Here is a 14,112-nt window from a genome sequence, read left to right on the forward strand (position 1 = left end):
AGTATTAAAGTTGAAGGAACGGATGTCGGTTCGTATGCCCGAGGCCGCGTAGTATATTGGCAATCATGTTCGTAATTCCCTTGTCATACGACAGAAACAAATGGTGTAAGCAAGGATACCTATATCTTGTTCGCGATTCCGAATTTCAATTATACCAGACTACATCAGAACCACATTGACTTTTCCTTTTAATAGTACCTATGTTTAGTGTGCTTAGCTGTCTCCCTAAAGATATTAAGCCAACGTACGTATATTATATGACGTGTAGAAGTTAGCTTAAGACCTTTAGTTCTATTTTATGTAGATATCTATGTAAATAAAAAATGTTTTTATGTATCTCCTCTCCATTCCTAAGCCATTATCCTATTGTTATGTCACATATTAGGTACAGTGGTACTATCAACGTACGACAGGTAGCGCGCGAGTAGTTTTAGTCACACAATAAATAAAATATCCGGCACTAACTCTCAACGTCTTTATCTTTGTAACTGCCATCTAGTGTTGGCTTGTATAACTACCAACAGAATATCTCCAACGAACAATCGAGAACGTTGTTATAATTTTTTAACGACAGATGACACTGACAAACTGTTTATATTAGCTTAAGTAGATGTCACTATTATCGAAGTTTTAATTTCACCCCCAGAAACACCAAAATGCTTTCATAATATGACACCAATTAGTTACATTTATTGTGCGCTAGATGTCACTCTTCACCAAACATTTACTGTTGACTTTATTTTCCCTACGTATTCGCCGGTAGCCTTAAACCTTAAGGCTTATCAAGCTACGCGCGATCGGGTAGCTGAGCTCATGGAGTCAACCTGAAAAGATTTTCTAACCCCAGCCCTAGTAAGAGCAGGTGCAGCAGTTCAGGCAGCAGTGGTTCGCAGAATGTGCCGCTGGCTCGTTATCACGACCTACTAAGAAGACCGGCCGAGAAACTGAATAACTAATTGATTAATAATTCATATTTTATAATGCAACATGGGCTCCGATAACCACTTAATACCAGGTGAGCCGTGAGCTCCTCCAGGTATCTAAGTGATAAAAATAAAATAAAAATATTTAAATCAGAAAAACATTTTTTTTTAATTAAATTATGGGTATTAAATTTACTTTAAATTAATATAGTTTTCATGTTTGACATAATATATTAGTATAGAAGTTATTATGCTATTTGAAACAGGTGATCTTATGTATTCTGACAATTTAATCTCCAAACCTAGTAAAGTACTACTAAATTTCACTTAGTTACATAATCATACACAAAATAATCAGCAAATATACATACGCATCACATATTATAGCAGTCGTAAAATACTATATCAACCAATAGAACTCAGCTGGATATCAACAAATACGTACGTAACCCTTGAAAATAAGTGACTTGCGTCATAGCGTTGTTGGAAGTGTCCACTTTACAGTTTATTAGAATAGAATCTTCTGTTCCTTTATTTATTCTCTAAGCAAAACAGCATCGGTAACTTGTTGACATATCTAAAAATAAACAACAATGTCAATGTTAACGAGTAAATCGCGAAACCTTACCTAATTATTGATAATAATATCAGTTATTTCAGGGATTAAGTTTGCTGACAGGTGTCAAGTTTTCTGACACCTGCCAGCAAACTTCATTTCTATTACGTGAGACTAATTATTTCTTTGTCCGTTTCCTGTTAATGTATCCTACAAGTGTTGTCGCGAAAACATGAATCCATGTTATAGCTAGATTTGACTTCGCGCTTCCCGACCTTTGCTGGTTTTGTTGTCGCAGTGAAGAATCCCTGTATTTAGACGGGCTTGAGATAGTCCACCTCAGGCTCGATGGTTATGGTGTAGACAACCGCTAATTCAGAATCCCGAATATCGTGGCGGGGCAATCGGCGTTCCGCGCTAAGCTCGTCCAATCCTTACCTTCCGCATGGCTCGGTGGGCCTCTGTCTCACTTGAGGCTCCATGGTTCGATGGGGCTCTATTTCACTTAAGGTTCGGGCGCGTGTTGGTCGGCAACATGGAGCTTTCGTCGCTTCGATTCAGATCTAAAGATTCCAACGCGTCAGTAGGAATCCAGTTATTGAATCAAATAAAATGTTGTGTAAAACAGCTAACCCCAAAATAATCACGATCTATGAAAACAAAGAAAAACAGAAATAAGCAACAGGCAATTTTATTCTATTTATCATTATGATAACTGATTGGCCAAAGCCACAACGCACTTTCTTCAAAATCTCATTCGCCACTCCCCAAGCCGAGATTGGGGAGCCGAAATACCTACGTGCCCCATTTTTTGATTTTGTTAATTATTCTATCTTTAATCACCTAAAGACTAAGGGACCTATTTCAGTTTCACCGGTTTAGTAGGCGAGCTCACGAGGTTCAGCCTGAGAGACCTTGCTACCATCTGTCCTAGAGCAGTAGGCAGGAATCGGGTGAAGTCCGTCCTTGTGGCCCACGCTCAAAAGCGACAGATCAGTGCGTAGCAAGAAGAACACTCCCAATAAAAAGTATGGACAGCCCCAATTTCACTTGTCAACTGTTTTGGTGCGAAATTGCGCAAGAAACCCAGCCGGATAAGCACCTTCGTCATCCGGAAGATGAGACGTCCTGGGTCACGATCCATCGAGTTCGCGAGGACAGGGAGAAGTGCCCCGACGGTTCGCAAACCTACCGAGAGAGGAGTCCCAATCACTTGGACCCCGACGGCTCTAAATCTCTAAATACTGATTATGCTAGGGCCCAGTTCCGGAGGCCACTTCCCCACTCAACATCAATGGCAGCTGCCAGTACCTTCAGACACCATGGCACCATCCCACCCACACAAGCCACCCAGACCGGAGGTCGACTTCCTCGTATCTGTCTATTACCTGCAGCGAACAAGAATCTATACAGATCGGAAATGCAGTATTATCTTAGACACAAAAAACCTAACAATAATACGTCAGCGTACACAATCTGTTGGACGGCCATCTTGTCGTCACGCTGTACCGCCATTACACGGATAATTTGGCGGGAAACACGGAAATATGACGACCTCGCTTCTTCCGCTCGAGTACAAAAACTGATCGTCATCAGTTAGGAACTATGGGTGCTGGGGTGGGTGAAACTAAATTTAATCCGTCGTAGGGCATTGTTCATTTGGTAAGCCAATATGAGCTCAATGATAGTAGCATTACAGAGACAGTATTAGATAGTAATATTTACAGGAAATCCATTTTTTTTTCGTTTGTATATACATTTCACTGTAAAAGTAAATCGATTTCTGACCTTACACGCACGCCACCTGTCGCACGATGATGGTACTCCCACAAAACCTACACAGGAGTGTCAATACCAAGTGTCAATACCAATACAATCGGTTATATGGCTTCCGAACGCATAGAGAAAACACAACAAACATACACATCTTTTGATTTTATTAACATGGATTAATCATTAGATGATAATGCAAAATAATAAAATGTCGTCCGTGGCCACTAAAACTAAATATTTGTAAAATTGGATATAAAAGAAACGAAAATTATAGAACACGACGTGAAACCGTTATCTAGTTCGTTAGCAGCTCTAAATAAATACTATAATGTTTTTTTAAGTATTTAGAAAAAAAGAGCATCTTAACATGCATGAAAGGGTGAATGATGATTGCTATGTTATTTGCAAAGAAATTGTATACGTTTAGTAGTATTCAGGTCGTGACCTTGACGAAACCTACCGCGTGCTAAAGTTATGAAATTGAAAGTATGATTCTGAAAATATATTCCAGCCTTTTTAGTTTTTGTGTGAGGCATTGAAACTTTGCAGACAGTGCTGGACCCGTCACCGTGGCAAACGTTGAGGCAGGCCGCGCCCACCAGTGGGCTGGTAATATTTATTGAATCCCACTAAATTACCTACACGTTGTTCACAAAGGTTACACAAAGTGACTTGAATGCAGGTTATCGTGGTCTGGACATGTGGTGCGTAGAGAGAAGATGCAAGTGAGTAGGAGATGTATGGAAATGGTAGTACAAAGTAGAAGAGGAAGAGGTCGACCGAAGAAGACATGGATGGAGTGTGTAAATGATGATATGAGAGAAAGAGGAGTGAGTGTTGAGATGACGGCTGATAGAGGTGAATGGAATAGAAAACTGTGCGGACCCCACCTAGTCAGATAAGGTGGAGAGACAAAGAAGAAGAGAACAAGATTCAGCTATCGTTTAGGCCATGACGACATCAAAAATAATAAAATCAAATATAATCAAAAATAATAACATGCTAAGAAAAGACTGGCCTTCAGAGAATAAAAACAAGATTATTTCAGCGAATCATTGTCAATAGTGCGGTCGTTTTTTTTGTTATTGCTTAGATCAATGGACGAGCTCACAGCCCACTTGGTGTTAAGTGGTTACTGGAGCCCATGGACATCTACAACGTAAATGCACCACCCCCTTGAGATAAGTTCTAAGGTCTCAGTATAGTTACAACTGCTGCCCCATCCTTCAAACCGTTGTTGGTCTGACGACCTTGTGTAGCGGGACGGGTGGGGCAGCTCGCGGCTCGACAAGAAGGGGAGGGTTGCTAACCACCGCCCGAGTGCTCTCTGACAGCTCAAAGGCAGCCGGCGACCCGCTGAGAATATCCAGCGGGAAACTCAGCGGGGTGACGTTAAGGACACAGAATAAGGTCATCACAGTCGTTAGTATACCTAAGTGGTGGACCTTCTCGGCTCAATATCTGAAAGAAATTATTATCGAAAGAAGTGTGTCTATGAACATAGTTCAATATGACTGAAATCTGCGACATGTCCACCTCAAAACGAAGCTTAAGTTATAGCTGATCTCCCCAGGTTGCAATGGTCGCTCACCATTAGTAGAACCCGTCGTAGGTATTTTAAAAACCAACTCATATTACGCTGAATTTTCCGCGAAAAACTACTTTTTTTAAGATTTAAATTGATAATCTGATGATTATCTAATGTTTTCAGATTTGAACCGCTTTATTAATTGATTTGTCGATTAACATTAATTCAGTTAAAGCCACAGCACGCGCGCCATCCGATATGTACGATGTCTTGAACCGCTATCTTGTTGTGAAGACGCTGAGCGGGTGACACTCATATCAAATAAACGACCACATGTCTGTCATGTATCCTATAGTTCAAATTCCAGTGTTGTAAAAGTTCACAGATAGAAGAGTACTATTTATGTGACATTATCGTCTCTTCATGGTTTGATATACGTTCTGTATTCATCACCACAAGGCCGAAACTGCTCGAAAAACTCGTATCCAGGTCACCGCGGGCCGCCGCGCCGACCAGATCCAACATGATGCGGCATTAATAATTAAACTGTCTAATTAAGTACCATTATCTCGGTTTTACCTAATTATTTAATGATCATGAACTTTGTGTAACGAGAAACGAAGGTCGCAGGTCATAGGATGTAGGTTCTCTCTAATCTGTGCAGTTATAGGTGCTAAACCATATTTTATATTTATTATCTATATGTATATATAAAAATTAATTGCTGTTCGTTAGTCTCGCTAAAACTCAAGAAAGGCTAGACCGATTTGGCTAATTGTGGTCTTGAATTATTTGTGGAAGTCCAGAGAAGGTTTAAAAAGTAGATAAATATGAAAATACTCGGAATTAAATAAAAATAATAATTTTGTTTTTCCTTTGATGTGTCCCCCGTCGGACGGATTCCTTTTGTTTGTTTTATGTTTATTTTATACAAAAGTTTAGGTCTTTTATTTATCGATTGAGGCACTACGAAGTCTGCCGGGTCAGCTAGTTTAATTATAAATATGACTATGAATGAAGTTGGTTTCATTTTTATAAATGACGGGTGAGTCACCCACCTCATGTTAAGTGCTATCGGATCCCTTCGACATCAAAACGTGAATCGCTACCTCACACCGTCAGACATCTATTCACGGTGGTCACTGCTGCACTGAATGTCAGGGGCATTACCAAGTGACTGGTTAGCGCCGGGAGCTCCAAGCAAGAGCCCGTCAAATGAACTGAAGAAGGATATACATTTCTTCGTCGATGTGGTTAGTAAACTCCTAGCATGTGGGCCGACTTTAAGTAAATTATTTTGAAAAAAATTCCCACACAATATTTGATCACAGTGTAGCTTCATAACTTAGAAGTACTTGTACACCATCTTACCAATTACGAACGCCATCCGCCGTGTCGACCCGCAGCTGATAATTTAATTAAGGTGACAAAAGAATTTGCTCATAATTCTCTTTTTTTTCTTCTTTTAAATTACCGATGCAAATTACAGAGCGTTTGCACATTTATTTTCGTTTGCCGTAACTGCTAGTAATAGTCCACTTCCGTAGCTGCGGAGTAACGACATATCTCTAGTCAAAGAAAATACGAGATAATATGAGTCGTCTATTATCAAAGGTGGCAATCTGTGCATTTGGACAAAAAAATGTTATTGATATGTCAATACAGATTGACTTGAATATAATCGTCTCCTTCAAAGAATACGGTTCAAAACCTGCATTAAATAAAGGTTAATACTTAACCTGTTATTTATCTAAGATGTCGTTCAGAAGAGTTTTGTGACTGCCAATGGAATACAAAGTCAATAATTCGTTTTTCTGATTTACCACTAATTGTCCAAAAGCCACATTGCCGGCTTTGATAATAGTCGACTCATATATATATATATATATATATAAAATAAGAAGAAAAGAAATGTATGGTCAATTAAGACGCTATTAGATCGTTTTCTTAATGTTATAAGACTAACATGGATTCTGTTTAAATCAAGATGGACCCCCAAGCCGAACTACACTAATTTATTCTTCCTGGATGCACAGAAACAAACACCTAATCAATTATGTACATTTCATTACATCCGTTCTTGTTTCGTCCAATTAAGTAAATGTTCAACAAAACGATCAGCTTTATCAAGTGTAATGAGATATAGAACTACTTACATCTTACAATAAAAGATACATATATGACGAACACATGAGTCGTGCTAATGACATTTCCGAGATGAATACACAATATAATAATAATAATAAAGCCATTTAATCCCATTCTCACTCTCGATTTATAACACAATGATTGTTAGTAAGTTGTACTTTAAAATTAAAAGGTTACTATCTTATAATTAATTAATTATTTAATATTAGTACTATTTATGAGATTAGGACCCCTATTTGGGTAAAAGCCTCCTCCATCCTTTTCCATGATTCCTTGTTCTTGCCTGGTTTTATCCAGTCGTTTCCTGCGACGTGTGTTATGTCATCAGCCCATCTCTTAATTGTCGACCAACATTCTTTTTCCCCATTGGTCCTTTCCGTCGTGTGGCTTCAATGGTCCATCTTTTGTCTGGGTATTGTGAGATGTGTCCGGCCCATCTCCACTTAAGTGAGAGTGCGTGGCTGAGAGCATCGGTAAGTTTAGTTTTTGACGAATGTTTTCATTCTTAATTCTATGTATTCTTCTAATTTTCAACATGCTCCTTTCCATGGCTGTTAATACACAATATATCTTCTTCTTTTTCTTCTCAATCGTGTCACTCTTGACGGAGTGTTCGTGATCGTCATGTAGTGGTGGAGTGAGCAGACTTGATACGTCTCACGATGTCCCGCCATCTTTGATACATTAAATACATACAAGTTCCGAAAAACAGCATCGAGAGCGTCAGTCGGCCAAGTGAAATCACTCGCCCAGCGAATCATCTTTCGTTTGTCGTTTCCATCAAATAATCTTTTTGTTTATTATACAATCTAAATCCTGTTGTTGCTCTCCCTAATTCCAAGGTCGAGCACGCGGATAGATAGATATCAACGGCGTTGCCTATCTCCCCTGCAACAAATCCTTGTAAAGACGAAACAAAGGCGTTTCGGAGACAACATCCATGTTGTACTGTCTAAAGATTCATCTACCCGCTAAACGTACCGCGAACCGTAAATTCGATTGCCTAATCTAACAAAAATAACATCACAAAAGCAATTTTCGTTAGTTAATAAACAAAAAACTGTGGTAATAAAAAACAGAAAAACAAAGACATGATTAGATGTCGCGTTTACGATTTCAGCCTTCGCTTTCGAGTCTCGGGCCTGAAGGTGCGCCGCTCGTAAACACAAAACAATTGATTCTCACTCACTAACACAAGTATCTATTATTTCGTTATCAATACAGGGCTAGAGAGCCAAGGGTAATCGCCTAACATCTCTCTGCCTTCCATCTTAAGCGATTTACAAACATACATAATAAACAAAAACCGAATATAGGCTTCTTAAGCTCACAACGATCAACTTCATTACAGTCCAAGAGTCCACCTGTCTTTTTAATGGTTATGTATCTGTTCGTTTGTTTGTCAATCAAGCCAGTCTGGGATTCCGCCAGTGAGATTATTAAAACGTAGAAGATATTTCAAAAAAGTTATAGGTCAGTTTTTTTTTTAATAAAAGAGTGAAATGCTCCTGTTTCTTTGTGCCCATTATCACTCACCTCAACCATTAGATTCATTAAACCTGCACACAATGTACGTATTCACGTACGTGGTTGAGTAATTGAATCACAAGTCACTACTTAAATGTTTCTATTCACAACACTAAAATTCACTAAATTCGTTGATATAATAAAATACAGAAGAAAACGCTAATTAACTGTTTTGTATTTACAAATTTATATTAAGTAAATCTAAAGGTTATAAAAGGTGAAATATACAGAAGTTAACTCATATTTGTATGGAGTTGGATCGGCTTCCTTCTTTCTTTTGCTATTCCAACTCCATACAAATTTGAGTTAGCTTTAACGTGATCGAGAAATTAAAAAACTCGCACTGAGCACACTGGTCGATGCAGTATGCTATCGTACTATATTGCACAGGGGTTCGGCATGAAGTTTACAAGCGATAACGCATTATATACGTCATGTAACGCATGAAAATAATGAATTGAATACATAAATGTATTCCTATAGAAAGCTAATATAAATTTCAATCGCAAACGCGTAAGCCCGGATAGCTCAGTCGGTAGAGCATTGGACTTTTAATCCAAGGGTCCAGGGTTCAAGTCCCTGTTCGGGCGGTCCTTTTTGTTGTTTTTTTTATACAACATTCTATCGAACATGACCTTCAATTAATGAATAATAATTTTGTTTGATATCAAATATACGTTTTCACTACTGTTATATGAGGCCGTCAGCACAAAAGTGGTCTAGCCCACAATTATTTATATTCAAGCTTATATGTATATTGGGATTTATTTAAAATATAATCAATTTTTATGCAATACCAGCCTATCCATAGTTTCACTCATAGATAACAGATGGCTTTGTAAACATTATTTTTGCGCGTATTGTTTTTTTGCCTACTCAAATTCAAATCCATGAAAACTTAAACCTCATTGCTCCATAATAGCTATGGTAAGCTTAGCCCACTTTTGCGCTGACGGCCTCATATCATCGTTGATGTGAGAAATTCTGTTTTAACTTGACTTTTTTTTTCTCTCAGTTACTACATTATTGTTTTGTTTTGTAGAAAGGAAGGATTACTCATGGCATGGAGACCTTTCCAGTTTTACCAGAACAGGTGGACGAGTACGGGCTCAGCCAGGAGATGTGTGGATTTGCTAAGAGCCACCCGAGCGCTTCCGATGGAGACCTAATACCTCAAGGGCAGCTGATTCGTGAATGCCTGTCTCTGAAGCCCAGCTATCAAGCGTCCCGGCTTGGAAGGTTTGAGGCAACATTTACTACAATTGACATTTAAACCTCATATGCTAAGCAAGGTAGGTGATGGCATACACATTGTGATACCCATGGGTTTCGGTAACCACTTATCACCAGGGAGGCTGTGAGCTTGTTTCCCGTCCTAGCATAAAAATACCATAATTAGGTACTCTTTTGATTTTCCCGTATAGTTGGATAACAATATCGGACTTGTTTTTTTTTGGTCTAAGACTTGATAAATAATAATAATTTTAATTTTGGATTATCTGTGTTACGGGTACCAGAGATTGAGATGTATACTTATATATACGTTTAAATATACATATAAATAGATAATAAACATCCAGACAAAGATCAAACAAACCTGTTCATCACACGAACGATTGTCCTGTGTGGGAATCCAACCCACCCCCTTCGGCGCAAAATCAGGGGCGCTAACTACAGCACCACCGAGTCTGTCAGGTTTTCAGCGACATAATTATGGTGCTTTTAGATACCTCAACCAGTCACCGTTCTTGCCGAACCCCTCGCTAGCGATGAAGGGCTCGGCGAGTAAATTAACCCACAGACACAGCCCACTGAGTTTCTCGCCGGATCCTCTCAATGGGTCGCGTTTCCGAAACACTGCCCTTGCTAGGGCCAGTGTTAACAACAACTCCGGTTTAAGCCCCGTGAGCTCACCTACACACTAGGGTAATGCCACTCAAGGCTATCAGAATTGATAAAAAAAAATTGGAATTTTTCTGTGCATTAATTATTCTAATCTTACTCTGGTAATGTTTTTTCGTTTCCATTAACAATGTTTACAAATTTGCTTTGTAACAAAATGTTTTACTAGATACCTAGATGGGTAAATAAATAAACCTAAAATTTAGTTAATTGTGTTATAAAATACTTATTTAAGGCTTTTCTTAAAATGTGTGTCACTTAAAATCGTTAAAAGCAATTTTACGGCTAAAAGGCTTATTACATTTGGTTGAACTGAATTCAGAAGCAAATTTAGAAGCTTCTGATTACACTGTTCTAAATTCAGTTACTGAATCAATTGTCAGTTTAAACGCGACGAAGTAAGACGTGTCGTGTGCGTAAGATGATGGCCCCAGTATTGTCTAGACAACAACAATTTTTTTGTTTTATTTTATTTTTGTTTTTTGTTTCAATTTCTCAAAAAAAAAAAAACAAGAATGTCGGTTAAGAAATATTTATTGCAGTGCGGAATGCGGTTAGCAAATATGAACATTATGAGTGATTTAGAACCAGCAGACTTAAAAAATTATCTATAAATGGATTCGATCTCGTTTGACCTAATATTAATCCTTGTGACACCTTTTATTCAAAAGCAGGATACTATCCTACAATACTCTATTATATAACTATTACATATCTAATCCTACGATAGTATAAGTCCAAAAGAAAGATTGGTTGTAACATTAAGATTTCTTGCAATAGGAAATTCGTATCAAGATTTAAAATTTAGTTCTTCATTAACCCAACCCCTGATGACAAACACTATCCCTGAAACATGTTGAGGCTATTTATAAATGTCTGGCACATTAAATAAAGGCGACGAAATTAATACTTTTTATTCGGAAGCAAAAAACAAACTAAAACGTCCTTACGCACGGAGAGCTGTGGGACGACTGAATGAAACCATTCAGTAACTAAATGCGATTACACCTTCCTAAATGCGTTTCTAATTAGGCTTCTAAATGATTCAGTCAGTCAGAAACCATCCTTGCTACTGAATTCAGTAGACTAACTTACTTAATGCCTACACTTGGCCTAATTCAGTAGCGACTGAATTCAGGCGTCTGAATTCAGCCAAGTGTAATAAGCCTATTACTCACAAGTCTGTTCCTATTATTCGTTAATCTTGAATCGTAAAATGTATTGCTGAAAGCCTGTTCCAATGGTAAAAAGTATTTTAATCATTCCTCGATTGTCATGATCGCTTCGCAATGATTCTTAATCCTTTGGTAAAACCTACCGGTATACAAACAGTTTTGAAAAACAAAATAATAATAAAAAACTATGTTTCGACAAAGGAAATTCCTGTCATCCACACAAGTAACAAACACTAAGATGTTTTATCACCAAACTGCAAACCAATTGACACGAACTATAATTTATTTTAATGATTCTGATTTTTTCCAATGATAAAATAACAACCGTTTTATCGCCAACATTTTTTGTCGTTACTATTATAATAATATTGAAAATTTAGTTATTTTAATTTTTATTACAAGATGAGAAATACATATTTATTTTTGTTATATCTGTATATAAACAAATATTGTATAATCTGTGTAGTACTGTTTACTGACCAAAATTGCTATCAGTTGTGGTAAACTTCCACGTGTTCTTGTGAACAATTATCTCGATGGAGGCAAAAATCAATCTAACAGTGGTACCAGAAGTGGCGCATCGACCTAAGTTTTTTTATTTATTTTTTATTGCTTGGATGTGTGGACGAGCTCACAGCCCACCTGGTGTTAAGTGGTTACTGGAGCCCATAGACAAGTCCACGAAGAGCAAAGCCGTGCTATTTAAAAGGGGTGGCACTCTCGATACCAATTTGAGTATCCCACAGCGTGCTGGACGCAGTATCGCCTCTATCAAACCAATACCCTGGCCCCTCAGCTCCAGCCGTAAGCTCAAAAATCTAGGGGTCACTCTTAAGGAATGACATACTGTCCTCTTATAAAAAACAGTCCGCGACCGAACTGCTTTCTTACTCGGAAAACTTTGTCCCATATCTGGAAGCGAAGTAAATTGTCCTTTCGCAATAAGGTGGCACTCTACATAACTGACTTATGTAAGTCATGACTTATGTAAGTGTAGTGTTCGCTTAGGCGGGCCACACACACATATACACCATTTCTTTATTCTGGCGGGGGACCGAACCTCATATGAGGTGTCGGTACCTAGAAGACGCCCGGAGTATCTGGGACTTGACGGTCTGCAGATGTTAAGAGCAAACTCTGTCCAAGGATATTTTAGCGCCCGAACCACCAAACGACTTTCATTGCACCTTACGCCCCATCTCGGCCCGGGTTCTTAAACTGAGCCCCGTGAGCTCACCTACATATTCGATGAAGTTAGCATAACCAATTAGCTAGCAATAGTTTGGCTCAGAATAAAATTCAGAATGAAAGCAAAGAATTGTATTTTGTAACGGCTGCTCCATTCTTAAACTAGAGTGCATGACTGCTTTGCCGCAGCAATAACGAGGACAGTGGTAGCGACCCGTGCGAGCTTAGAACACCGTGCCGTCTGCTGTAATAGAACCACATATATTTTTTCAGGATAATTTTTTGCATATTTATTGACCTTTAAAAAAAGTACTTTTTTTCGTTGATGAGTGATAAAGGTCAAACCAACAAACACTTTCTCGATCACAATAGTTTTACATTTACTGTGCTGTGAGTGCGCACAGGCTGAGACCTCGTGGCGCGGTACCACCCACCTGCCTATTCATACGGCACAGCAGCCTGATGCAGCATGATGCGTTTCGGTTTGAGAGGATCGTGTGCTCTTCTAACAAAATGTGGATTAGGACCCAACTTTTTTACTATCAAAAGGTTATCTAATATTACTTCCTAAATAGATTGATGTATGTTTGTCTGAGATTGATAAACTCCGACATCGTTGGTCCGATTGAGTTGATACTTTGTATAATTGTCGAGGACACTTCAGAATTTTTTAAGCTATTGCATAGCTTTTATCTAGCGTGGTCTTATTTTATTATTGTTTTAATATTAAATTATTATTGTCTAATTATAATTGCATAAGTTGATAAAAAATGCTATGCAATAGCTTTACACGTGTTTTTTTTTGTGCTAGTATTATCAACGCACCTAGGAACATGCTTGATGTTTTAATAAAATGTATTGCAAAATGTAGCGATAGTTGCCATAAATAAAAAAGGAAACGTAGCCTCGGTCCTTGATCCAGGTTACTCTACTCACCTGGAAGGAGCAGCGTCGTATCCTCGACACCCAATTACGACCAGACTGGTCGCAGCTGGTTCTTGTCAACATCGAGTCCTGGGAGGTGATGATCGACCGTCTCATAAAAGATCAAAAAAAAAATCGACCACTCGGTGAGGAATCGCGTTTGGAATGAGCAGGTTGGTTCTAGTTCAGCAGGATTTTGAGGAAAACAAGCGGAATCCCCGGGCGATCGGACGAGTCGCCATCCCTACCACTGAGATATAACTTCATCATTAGACGTAGCTCAAATAAACAAATTAATACATATCCAGACAAATATCTGTACATGCTACTTCAGTTTATAGTTTAACTATAATGTAATAGTGTTTTTATACATGATAGTCATTTAAAACGCCTTTTATAATTTCTAGTACATGTTACGAAATAGAATATATTTTGGAGTATTTTGTGGCATTTTACGTGATCGCGTAC

At 38.4% G+C, this 14,112-nt stretch overlaps 1 long non-coding RNA gene and 1 other non-coding gene across 2 annotated transcripts; one reads left to right on the forward strand and one right to left on the reverse strand.

Annotated features, from left to right (window-relative positions):
- Positions 1-1,111: 1,111 nt before the first annotated feature.
- Positions 1,112-8,806, reverse strand: LOC149501178 (uncharacterized). Its single transcript, XR_016324454.1, has 4 exons — positions 8,465-8,806; positions 6,152-6,327; positions 1,918-2,129; positions 1,112-1,500 (listed from the first exon to the last, which is right to left on the reverse strand). It is a non-coding gene; the product is annotated as an uncharacterized LOC149501178 (long non-coding RNA).
- Positions 8,807-8,972: 166 nt separating this feature from the next.
- On the forward strand, positions 8,973-9,045 carry TRNAK-UUU (transfer RNA lysine (anticodon UUU)). The gene has a single exon. It is a non-coding gene; the product is annotated as a tRNA-Lys (tRNA).
- The last annotated feature ends 5,067 nt before the right edge of the window (positions 9,046-14,112 follow it).

Source organism: Bombyx mandarina, chromosome 17, assembly GCF_030267445.1.
Source record: "Bombyx mandarina strain Sakado chromosome 17, ASM3026744v2".
NCBI lineage: Eukaryota > Metazoa > Arthropoda > Insecta > Lepidoptera > Bombycidae > Bombyx > Bombyx mandarina.